General features: G+C 44.3%; 1 protein-coding gene across 1 annotated transcript in view; it reads left to right on the forward strand.

Moving 5' to 3' along the window:
* Positions 1-12,500, forward strand: part of LOC139412450 (ADAMTS-like protein 3) — a 203,237-nt gene that overhangs the window by 529 nt on the left and 190,208 nt on the right. The window lies entirely within an intron of this gene.

Consider the following 12,500-nt stretch of genomic DNA (forward strand, 5'->3'; position numbering starts at 1 on the left):
CTGATCCATCTGCCGTTGGGCTGAAGAGCTCAGGATAGTAAAGATATCTTGTTTTTTTGCTCTCAATTTGGCCTTTTGGATCAGGAACCACAAAATTCTGGTTAAAATGTTGAGTACATGATGTTTTGAAAAGCTCGCATCTGACCAATATCAGGACAAATGATCCCTAATTATACGCAGAAACATGTCTGAATGTTTCAAGTTGGATTTCTCCTGAAGTATTTGTCTGGAATTTGTATGGTTGTATGGCCCAGAACTTTTTTTGAAGCACCAAATTCAATAGAAAATACTGGTCTGTCACTTGGCCCATGGGTTAGTTGAATAGAGATGAACGATGGCATTACATTTGTCTGTGAATTTCAGACATGCAGTTAAATGCCAGAGAGGCTATTGAAGAGAGAACAAGTGGTATAAAGAGGCAGAGCCTGACAGAATATCTGTCCCATTTTTTTAGGCACACAGTAATGAGACATTTCCTTTAAAAATCAAGGTTTTCAGGCCATAACCTTTCTGTAGAGATGGACCCTGTACTGGGGTCGGGAAAGTGGTGGTCACTCACATTATCACAACCTATCACATTAGAACTGACTGAATCAGTGTTGACTAACTATCACTATTAAGGTTGCAAAATTCTGGTAACTTTCCCAAGTTTCCCAGAAATCCTGGCTGTAGAACGCAGGATTCCCTGCTTATTCCCTTCTGATACTGAGAATCATTCAACCAGGATGATTCAGTCAGCAACATCACTGTGACCATGTCGGTCCCCAGACCTGCTGCTGTAGGGACTTGACTTAGGACTGGGTGGGGACTAAGTATCAAATACAGTACAGGAGCGCAACTTTGGTTTAGAAGGGTGAAAGTAAAATAAAAAGTTGTTTCATTTTATTTTTATAAATACAGTCAGATTAACATCCCAAACAGCCTATCCGACTACTCGGAGGCGTCCGCATGGTCCTAAAGCACACCGTTGTCTCGTTTTGTATCACATTCCTATTATAAAACTGGGGGGGACAAAAATGCAATTTCAGAATGTGGGGGGGAACATGTCGCCCCTGACTCAGTATGTTCAGTTTAGATATTCCAGTGCTACTAGGGGGATTTGTATGGAATGGGGTGCTTACCTGGGGAATGTCATATATTCCATGTGATGGCATCTCCCAAAAATACTGTATTTTCTTATTTATTTTTAAAGCTGACACATTTTGACCTCATTCAGGATTTGTCAAAGCTTGCTTTTGGTCTTTTTGGGAGATGCCATAACTTTTATTTTTTTGAGTACACAGTATGTTTGACTCTTTGTTGAAAACTTCCCGAATGATTCAGCCTGTCTCCCCTAGTCTTGAGTGATGCAGTCATGTTAAGTCCAAGATTGTAGAATTGGATGCTTCTGTCTCTCTCTTGTTGAGGATGTGTGTCTAATGCTGTTCATGTTCCTGACTTAGACATGTCTGGATGAGTGATAGAGCTGCATTAAGCTACACAGACACGGTGGATAGTCTGTACATTTGAGTCTTGTTTTGGGTTTCTCTGTGTTAGTGGATGTGTGACTAAACCAGTTCATGACTTACACCTGAGCTACATTAACATGGCTGATATATCTGTAGTATCTATAGACTATAGTCTGCATAGTGTTCATTGGAGTCTTGTTTTGGGTTTCTCTGTGTTAGTGGGTGTGGGATGAAAGCTGCTAGGAAGTGAATTCATGGGGAATGTGTGGCTAAGCCAGACATTGTCTGGTCATTGGGACTGCTGCCAGGTGGCTCAGTGATGCTGTGGTGCTGGCTGCGGGAAGATCAAGGTTGTCGGTTCAATTCCCACGTCGGTCTCATACGCTGACTATGTGTTCACTGGGAGGAGGTTTTCACACACAGGGTTTATTGCATCCAATCTGATTTTAGTAAAAAAAGGTTCTGTAATGTGAATACTCTGAAAAATATGTATTTTCAAATGACTATAGTACCTTCGAAAGTAATGTGAAGAGCTGAATGAACCTGGACGCTCTCAGAGTGATTTGAACCAAACTGAGTTCTTCCCTTGGGTCTTCTCTGTTTAACATAAAGACATTTGCACCACATCACACAATGCCACGATATGATCTAAGTCTGCATCTTCTATCTATTTTACAGCAAAAAAGTGAGACTTTCTTGTTTGTTATTTAGTCTTAACCCAGATACTGGTGATAGGGGTTCATTGAAAAGGGGACGCCAGGTCCCATATTCACAAAGAATCTTCCAGTCATCTAGGATCAGACCCACACTTGCATGCCTCTAGCCCCCATTTTCTATTAGCCGAAGCAAAAGTCCTTTGTCATCTCAGAGACAGGAACAATACAGCACTCACAGCTTAGGCACCATGACTGCGTCCCAAGTGGCACCCTAGTCCCTATATAGTGCACTACATTTGACCAGGGCCTTTAGGCCTCTGGTCAAAAGTAGTGCACTATATAGGGAATAGGGTGTAGTATATATGACAAAGTGCCGACATACAAATTGCTGTATGACCCTGCGAATAGAGGAATGATGGAGGTAGACATCTGTTCCTAACACTTTCTCCTGTGGTAGTCTTGGACCAGAGCCTGCACTGACTTAGAAAGTCACTGCAGGAGGAACAAAGAGACTGCCTGAGGCTGAGCCAGTCTGTGGAACACACACACACACACACACACACACACACACAGCGCCTACAGAAAGATACCCCTTGACTTATTCCACATTTTGGTGTGTTACATCCTGAATTATAAATGGATTCAATCCATTTTCAGAAATATCTCATTTACATAAGAATTCACACCCCTGAATCAATACTTTGTAGAAGCGCCTTTGGCAGCGATTACAGCTATGAATCTTACTGGGTCTCTATGAGCTTTCTACACCTGGATTGTGCAACATTTGCCCAATATTCTTTTCAAAATTATTAAATCTCTGTTAAATTGGTTGTTGAACATTGCTAGACAACCATTTTCAGGTTTTGCCGTAGATTTTCAAATAGATTTGAGTCTGTAACTTGGCCACTCAGGAACATTAATAGTTTTCTTGGTAACTCCAGTGTAGATTCGGCCTTGTGTTGTAGGTTATTGTCCTGCTGAAAGGTCAATCTCCCAGTGTCTGTTGGAAAGCAGACTGAACCAGGTTTTCCTCTAGGATTTTGCCTGTGCTAAGCTCCATTCTGGGTTTTTTTCAGGACAAAAAGTAAATTGCTTTGCCACATTTTTGTTGCAGTATTACTTTAATGCTTTATTGCAAACAGGATGCATGTACTGGCTTCCTTCTTTTCACTCTGTCAATTAGGTTAGTATAGTGGAGTAAATACAATGTTGTTGATTCATCCTCAGTTTTCTCCTATCAGCCATTAAACTCTGTAACTGTTTTAAAGTCACCATTGGCCTCCTGTTGAAATCCCTGAGTGGTTTCCTTCCTCTCTGCCAACTGAGTTAGGAAGGACACTTGTATCTTTATAGTGACTGGGTGTATTGATACACCATCCAAAGTGTAATTAATAACTTCTCCATGCTCAAAGGGATATTCAATGTCTGCTTTTTTTTACCCATCTACCAATTGTAAAATTGGAACCTCCCTGTCTTTGTGTCTGAATCTGTGTTTGAAATTCCCTGCTCGACTGAGGGAGATAGTCATTCAGAAATCTTGTTAAAACACTGTTATTGCACACAGAGTGAGTTCATTATTATGTTTTGTTAAGCAAATGTTTACTCCTGAACTTATTTAGGCTTGCCATAACAAAGGGGTTGAATAATTATTGACTCAAAACATTTCAGCTTTTCATTTTCAATGATTTAGTAGAAATGTCTAAAAACATAATTCCACTTTGACATTATTGGGTGTTGTGTGTAGGCCAGTGAAGAAAACATCTAAATTTATTCCAAATTGAATTCAGGCCGTAACAACAACGTGGAAAAAGTCAACGGGTGTGAATAATTTTTTAAGGTACGGTATGTTCACGCACGCACACACACATACACACGCACACACGCACACGCGCACACGCGCACACACACACACACACACAGACACAGACAGAGACACACAGACATTGCCTGAGGCTGATAAACCAGCCAGTCTGTGGAACACACAAACACACACACACACGCACACCCATGCATACACACAGACGCACACACAGACACACACACACATGCAGGCAGACATGCATACACACACATTCACACACATGTACACACACATAGACACACACACATGCAGGCATACACACACAGATACACACATGTACACACACACATTGCCTGAGGCTGCTAAACCAGCCCGTCTGTGGAACACACACAAACACACACACATAGACACACACACACGGAGACACACACACTCCCATTCGCCGCCCGCTCGCACACACACACTGCCAGGGGTCCTATACCAGCCAGCTTAGGGAACATCTGGGATGCACTGCACTGTATAGCAGAGAGAAACATCTGGAATGCAATGCACTGTATAGCAGAGAGAAACATCTGGAATTCACTGCACTGTATAGCAGAGAGAAACATCTGGAATGCACTGCACTGTATAGCATAGAGAAACATCTGGAATGCACTGCACTGTATAGCAGAGAGAAACATCTGGAATGCACTGCACTATAGCAGAGAGAAACATCTGGAATGCAATGCACTGTATAGCAGAGAGAAACATCTGGAATGCAATGCACTGTATAGCAGAGAGACACATCTGGAATGCACTGCACTGTATAGCAGAGAGAAACATCAGGAATGCACTGCACTGTATAGCATAGAGAAATGTGTAGCATGGGGTGTTTCATGATTTTGACACACACGCGCACACACCTTGTCTGTTAGTCACAATAAGTTGCCTTATGTTGAGAAGCAGGCCTATTATTTTCCCAAATGAGCGTGCGTTGTGTCAACTTCTCATTCTGGTGTCATTCACCAGACTGGTGTGTTATTCTAGCATTAACGTGTGCATGTGTGTCTTTGTCTGTGTGTGTGTCTGTCTGGATATTATTTTAGGGGTCTAAGTGGTTTTTGGTTGAATGGGCTTTAGTTAGAAAACATGGGCCTCTGTTTGGTGTGTGAGGAATGAGTTGAGACTATGGATAGGACATGCAAGAGAGTCATATACACACACACACACACACACGCAAACACACACATGCAGGCAGACACACACATGCAGGCAGACACACACATGCGCAGACACACACATGCGCACACACACACATGCGCACACACACACACACACACACACACACACACACACACACACACACACACACACACACACACACACACACACACACACACACACACACACACAGAGAAATGCACACACACAACACACACACACACAAAATTCTCATCATTCTCATGTTCACTCTTTCAACCTGACTTTTCCTCTTTCAAGACTCTCCTCTTCTTTTAAGAGTCAATGTTTTATGAAACGTAGAAGTTCATGGTGCTGATGTTATCTGTTCCCGGATAAGAGCAGTGGTCGACGTTACGTAAATACAGTATTAAATTATACTACTAAAACTGACCTGGGCTCAGCTTAACAACTGCTGAAGGTTTAACAGCTGTAGTGTTAGTGTACAGGGTCTTTACATTCTCTCATAGGTTGTAGATCTAACACAGTGACCACTTAGGAGCCACACGTGCACACTCTCTCAGGAGGGAGAGGGAGGGGAAGGTTGTGAAGGGTTAACGACACGGGGTTAGTTGGGTTGTCCTCACAAAATGACTGTTGGTATGAGGGGAGGGGAAGGTTGGGGGAAGGTTGTGAAGTGTTAACGACACGGGGGTTAGTTGGGTTGTCCTCACAAAATGACTGTTGGTATGAGGGGAGGGGAAGGTTGTGAAGGGTTAACGACCCGGGGGTTAGTTGGGTTGTCCTCACAAAATGACTGTTGGTATGAGGGGAGGGGAAGGTTAGGGGAAGGTTGTGAAGGGTTAACGACACGGGTTAGTTGGGTTGTCCTCACAAAATGACTGTTGGTATGAGGGGAGGGGAAGGTTGTGAAGGGTTAACGACACGGGGGTTAGTTGGGTTGTCCTCACAAAATGACTGTTGGTATGAGGGGAGGGGAAGGTTGTTGGAAGGTTGAAGTTAAAGAGGGAGGATCTGCTTTAAGATTCAGTACTGCTGTATTGGGGGAGGGAAAGGTTAGGGGAAGGTTAGTTGAGGGTTAGGACAAGGTTAAAAGAAGGCAGGACTGTGCTGAACAACAAGTGTGTCTCAGATAAACCTCAATTCACTCTGACCTGTGTTACTAAACTCTTTCCCAAATAGTTGGCCAGTACAGTGGGTCTTGGCTAAAGACAGGGTTGGCCAGAAACTTGTTTTTGTAAATTTTGCTCAGTCACAGCAAAGATATTTAACCAATGTCAGTGTGTAACTTTATAGCCACGTGTATTTGGCCTGTAATTACAAGAACCATAACCAGTAGGGTCAGAACTGGACCGCCCCTTTAAATGTTCAGCTCAGATGAGTAGTGTATCTGACCTTCTCAGCACGACCACCTCTATCTCCTAGCTCTTTGTACTGCAGCCTGTTACAGTCAACAGGAGTGGCTGAGATTAGCTAACACACAGAAATATCAGCCGCTGTGGGTTTAGTGGCTTTAGGAGGTTAGACAAGCACAGTAAACCGCTGGGCAGTAAAACAAAGAGGCATGTAAGTAAAGGCCATGGACTCATCCCAAATGGCACCCATTTCCCTGCATAGTGCACTACTTTTGACTAGGGCCCATAGTGCACCACTTTTGAGCAGAGCGCTATGGGCCCTAGTCAAAAGTATCCACTACATAGGGCATAGGGTGCCATTCATTTTCAGACACAGCCTTGGTGTACATTCTGTCTGAGTGTGCTTTCCCTACAAGCAAATAGAGAGGCATGGGAGGGGCTTGTGTTAGCAAACGGGCGGTCATGTGTGTGTCTCTGTGTGTGTGTGTGTGTGTGTGTGTAAGTAATTCCTCTGGATCCAGTCCTCTGAAAAAAGAGGAGAGAGAGAGAGAGAGAGAGAATCGGATGAGGGTAACATCACAGTCCGAAGCCAAATGACAGTCTTTCTTGTGAAACTTTACGGCTCTACCGAGATCCCTAAAAATATGGGGCTTTTTAAAACTCTTGACACACTGCACAGATCCAGAGCTACCCCGCCTCGTTGCCTCATTCTAGGGACAATAGAATCATAAATTACCTGTCAGAGGAGCTTACAAAGATATCTAACATGAGCAGCAATGTAACACGCTGGAACACCAAAAGCCTCATGTGAAAGTTGTAAGCCTAAATCAAATGAGAAAAGGTTGAAGTTCAGTATGCACACTATCTGACATTCTGTGTGTTTGCGTGCTTACGTACGTGCGTGTGTGTCTGCGATGTACAGTACGGTGCCTTCGGAAAGCATTTAGACCCCTTGACTTTTTCCACATTTTGTTACGCTACAGCCTTATTCTAAAATAGATTAAATACAAAAATATCCTCAGCAATCTTAACACTAAACCCCATAATGACAAAACAACAGCAGGTTTGTAGAAAATGTAACAAAATAATTAGAATAAGAAAACAAATACATTTACATAAGTATTCAGACCCTTTGCTATGAGACTCGAAATTGAGTTCAGGTGCATCCTGTTTCCATTGATCATCCTAGAGATGTTTCTACAACTTGATTTAGAAAGGCACACACCTGTCTATATAAGGTCCCACAGTTGACAGTGCATGTCAGAGCAAAAACTAAGCCATGAGGTGGAAGGAATTGTCCGTAGAGCTCCGAGACAGGATTGTGTCGAGGCACAGATCTGAGGAAGGGTACCAGCATTGAAGGTCCCCAACAACACAGTGACCTCCGTTCTTAAATGGAAGAAGTTTGGAATCACCAAGATTCTTCCTAGAGCTGACCGCCCGGCCAAACTGAGCAATCGGGGGAGAAGGGCCTTGGTCAGGGAGGTGACCAAGAACCCGATGGTCACACTGACAGAGCTCCAGAGTTCCTCTGTGGAGATAGGAGAGCCTTCCTGAAGGACAACCCTCTCTGCAGCACTCCACCAATCAGGCCTTTATGGTAGAGAGCCTAGATGGAAGCCAATCCTCAGTAAAAGGCACATGACAGCCCGCTTGAAGTTTGCCAAAAGGCACTATTGACTCTCAGACCATGAGAAACAAGATTCTCTGTTCTGATGAAGCCAAGATTAGACTCTTTGGCCTGAATGCCAAGTGTCACGTCTGGAGGAAACATGGCATCATCACAACCAGCATGATGCTGTGGGGATGTTTTTCAGCGGCAGGGACTGGGAGATTTGTCAGGATCGAGGCAAAGATGAACGGAGCAAAGTACAGAGAGATCCTTGATGAAAACCTGGTCCAGACCTCAGACTGTGGTGAAGATTAAACTTCCAACAGGACAACGAACCCTAAGCACACAGACAAGTCTCTGAATGTCCTTGACTGGCCCAGCCAGAGCCCGGACTTGAACCCGATCGAACATCTCTGGAGAGACCTGAAACTAGCTGTGCAGCAACGCTCCCCATCCAACCTGACAGAGCTTGAGAGGATCTGCAGAGAACAATGGGAGACACACCCCAAATAAAGGTGTGCCAAGCTTGTAGCGTCATACCAAAGAAAACTCAAGGCTGTAATCGCTGCCAAAGGTGCTTCAACTTTTTATAAATTATAGAACATTTCTAAACCTGTTTTTGCTTTGTCACTATGGGGTATTGGGTGTAGATTGATGAGGGAAAAAACTATTCAATACATTTTAGAATAATGTGCAACCTAACAAAATGTGGAAAAAGTCAAGGGGTCTGAATATTTTCCGAAGGTACTGATCAGTAGTGATGATCAGTATGTGAGTGATGATCAGTATGTGAGTGATGATCAGTATGTGTGTGATGATCAGTATGTGTGTGATGGTCAGTATGTGTGTGATGGTCAGAATGTGAGTGATGATCAGTATGTGTGTGATGGTCAGTATGTGAGTGATGGTCAGTATGTGTGTGATGATCAGTATGTGTGTGATGATCAGTATGTGTGTGATGGTCAGTATGTGAGTGATGATCAGTATGTGAGTGATGGTCAGTATGTGAGTGATGGTCAGTATGTGAGTGATGGTCAGTATGTGAGTGATGTTCAGTATGTGTGTGATGATCAGTATGTGTGTGATGATCAGTATGTGAGTGATGGTCAGTATGTGAGTGATGATCAGTATGTGTGTGATGATCAGCATGTGTGTGATGGGCAGTATGTGAGTGATGATCAGTATGTGTGTGATGATCAGTATGTGTGTGATGATCAGTATGTGTGTGATGGTCAGTATGTGAGTGATGATCAGTATGTGTGTGATGGTCAGTATGTGAGTGATGATCAGTATGTGTGTGATGGTCAGTACAAATCAGCTGGGCTTGACAATCTGGACCCTCTATTTCTGAAACTATCCGCCGCCATTGTCGCAACCCCTATTACCAGCCTGTTCTACCTCTCTTTCATATCGTCTGAGATCCCCAAGGATTGGAAAGCTGCCGCAGTCATCCCCCTCTTCAAAGGGGGAGACACCCTGGACCCAAACTGTTACAGACCTATATCCATCCTGCCCTGTCTATCTAAGGTCTTCGAAAGCCAAGTCAACAAACAGATCACTGACCATCTCGAATCCCACCGTATCTTCTCCGCTGTGCAATCTGGTTTCCGAGCCGGTCACGGGTGTACCTCAGCCACGCTCAAGGTACTAAACGATATCATAACCGCCATCGATAAAAGACAGTACTGTGCAACCGTCTTCATCGACCTTGCCAAGGCTTTCGACTCTGTCAATCACCATATTCTTATCGGCAGACTCAGTAGCCTCGGTTTTTCTGATGACTGCCTTGCCTGGTTCACCAACTACTTTGCAGACAGAGTTCAGTGTGTCAAATCGGAGGGCATGCTGTCCGGTCCTCTGGCAGTCTCTATGGGGGTGCCACAGGGTTCAATTTTCGGGCCGACTCTTTTCTCTGTATATATCAATGATGTTGCTCTTGCTGCGGGCGATTCCCTGATCCACCTCTACGCAGACGACACCATTCTGTATACTGTATACATTCTGTAAACTTACCCTAGTAAAACTGACTATCCTACCGATCCTCGACTTCGGCGATGTCATCTACAAAATAGCTTCCAACACTCTACTCAGCAAACTGGATGCAGTTTATCACAGTGCCATCCGTTTTGTTACTAAAGCACCTTATACCACCCACCACTGCGACCTGTATGCTCTAGTCGGCTGGCCCTCGCTACATATTCGTCGCCAGACCCACTGGCTCCAGGTCATCTACAAGTCCATGCTAGTTAAAGCTCCGCCTTATCTCAGTTCACTGGTCACGATGGCAACACCCACCCGTAGCACGCGCTCCAGCAGGTGTATCTCACTGATCATCCCTAAAGCCAACACCTCATTTGGCCGCCTTTCGTTCCAGTTCTCTGCTGCCTGTGACTGGAACGAATTGCAAAAATCGCTGAAGTTTGAGACTTTTATCTCCCTCACCAACTTCAAACATCTGCTATCTGAGCAGCTAACCGATTGCTGCAGCTGTACATAGTCTATCGGTAAATAGCCCACCCAATTTTACCTACCTCTTCCCCATACTGTTTATATTTATTTACTTTTCTGCTCTTTTGCACACCAATATCTCTACCTGTACATGACCATCTGATCATTTATCACTCCAGTGTTAATCTGCAAAATTGTAATTATTCACCTACCTCCTCATGCCTTTTGCACACAATGTATATAGACTCTCTTTTTTTTCTATTTTTTTTTTTCTACTGTGTTATTGACTTGTGTATTGTTTACTCCATGTGTAACTCTGTGTTGTTGTCTGTTCACACTGCTATGCTTTATCTATGCAGGTCGCAGTTGCAAATGAGAACTTGTTCTCAACTAGCCTACCTGGTTAAATAAAGGTGTTCTCAACTAGCCTACCTGGTTAAATAAAGGTAAAATAAAAAATTAATAAAAAGTATGTGTGTGATGATCAGTATGTGTGTGTGATGGTCAGTATGTGTGTGTGATGGTCAGTATGTGTGTGATGGTCAGTATGTGTGTGTGATGGTCAGTATGTGTGTGATGGTCAGTATGTGTGTGATGATCAGTATGTGTGTGATGGTCAGTATGTGTGTGATGGTCAGTATGTGTGTGATGGTCAGTATGTGTGTGATGATCAGTATGTGTGTGATGGTCAGTATGTGTGTGATGGTCAGTATGTGTGTGATGGTCAGTATGTGTGTGATGGTCAGTATGTGTGTGATGGTCAGTATGTGTGTGATGATCAGTATGTGAGTGATGATCAGTATGTGTGTGATGATCAGTATGTGTGTGATGGTCAGTATGTGTGTGATGGTCAGTATGTGTGTGATGGTCTGTATGTGTGTGATGATCAGTATGTGTGTGATGATCAGAATGTGTGTGATGGTCAGTATGTGTGTGATGATCAGTATGTGTGTGATGGTCAGTGGCACGCTTTCATTCAGTTGAGTCAGAAGCAGTAGAGAGATGGTGTGAATGTTTTTTTTATCTCTCCATAAAAACAGGAGGGGAACGAGGGATGGAGTAAGGAGGGAGGGAAGGTAGTAACTGTAGGCGTTGGGGAGAGGAGAAACTTTGAGAGAGTTAGAGAGAGAGTTAATGAAAGAGAGAAGGAGAGAGGTAGCAAACTAATAACAGCTTGTTGGTTCCCTCTAGACTCATTAGCTGATCCACTACTGCAACTCTTAATTAGTGCTTTCTATATTATAACATGTAATGACCCCTTTGAATAAGTCTGTCTGAAAGGAGAAGATGAGGAGATAGAGGGATAGGAGAAGGGGGGACAAAGAGAACAGAGAAGGGGTGAGAGAAAAATATGAGAGAGAGAAGAGATGGAGAGAGAGAGGAAGTGAGGGAAGACGGCGAGGGAGAGAGAGAGAGAAGACAGGGGGAGGAGGGAGGGAGAGAGAGAGAGACACGGAGAGGAGGGAGGGAGAGAGAGAAGACAGGGAGAGGAGAGGGAGAGAGAGAAGACAGGGAGAGGAGAGAGAGAGAGGATACAGGGAGAGGAGAGGGAGAGAGAGAGAAGACAGGGAGAAGAGAGGGAGAGAGAGAGAAGACAGGGAGAGGGAGAGAGAGAGAGAGAAGACAGGGAGAGGAGAGGGAGAGAGAGAAGACAGGGAGAGGAGAGGGAGAGAGAGAAGACAGGGAGAGAGAGAGAAGACAGGGAGAGGAGAGAGAGAGAGAGAGAGAAGACAGGGAGAGGAGAGAGAGAGAGAGAGAAGACAGGGAGAGGAGAGGGAGAGAGAGAAGACAGGGAGAGGAGAGGGAGAGAGAGAAGACAGGGAGAGGAGAGGGAGAGAGAGACGACAGGGAGAGGAGAGGGAGAGAGAGACGACAGGGAGAGGAGAGGGAGAGAGAGAAGACAGGGAGAGGAGAGGGAGAGAGAGAAGACAGGGAGAGGAGAGGGAGAGAGAGAAGACAGGGAGAGGAGAGGGAGAGAGAGAAGACAGGGAGAGGAGAGGG

This window comes from Oncorhynchus clarkii, chromosome 6 (assembly GCF_045791955.1).
Source record: "Oncorhynchus clarkii lewisi isolate Uvic-CL-2024 chromosome 6, UVic_Ocla_1.0, whole genome shotgun sequence".
In the NCBI taxonomy this organism is placed as follows: domain Eukaryota; kingdom Metazoa; phylum Chordata; class Actinopteri; order Salmoniformes; family Salmonidae; genus Oncorhynchus; species Oncorhynchus clarkii.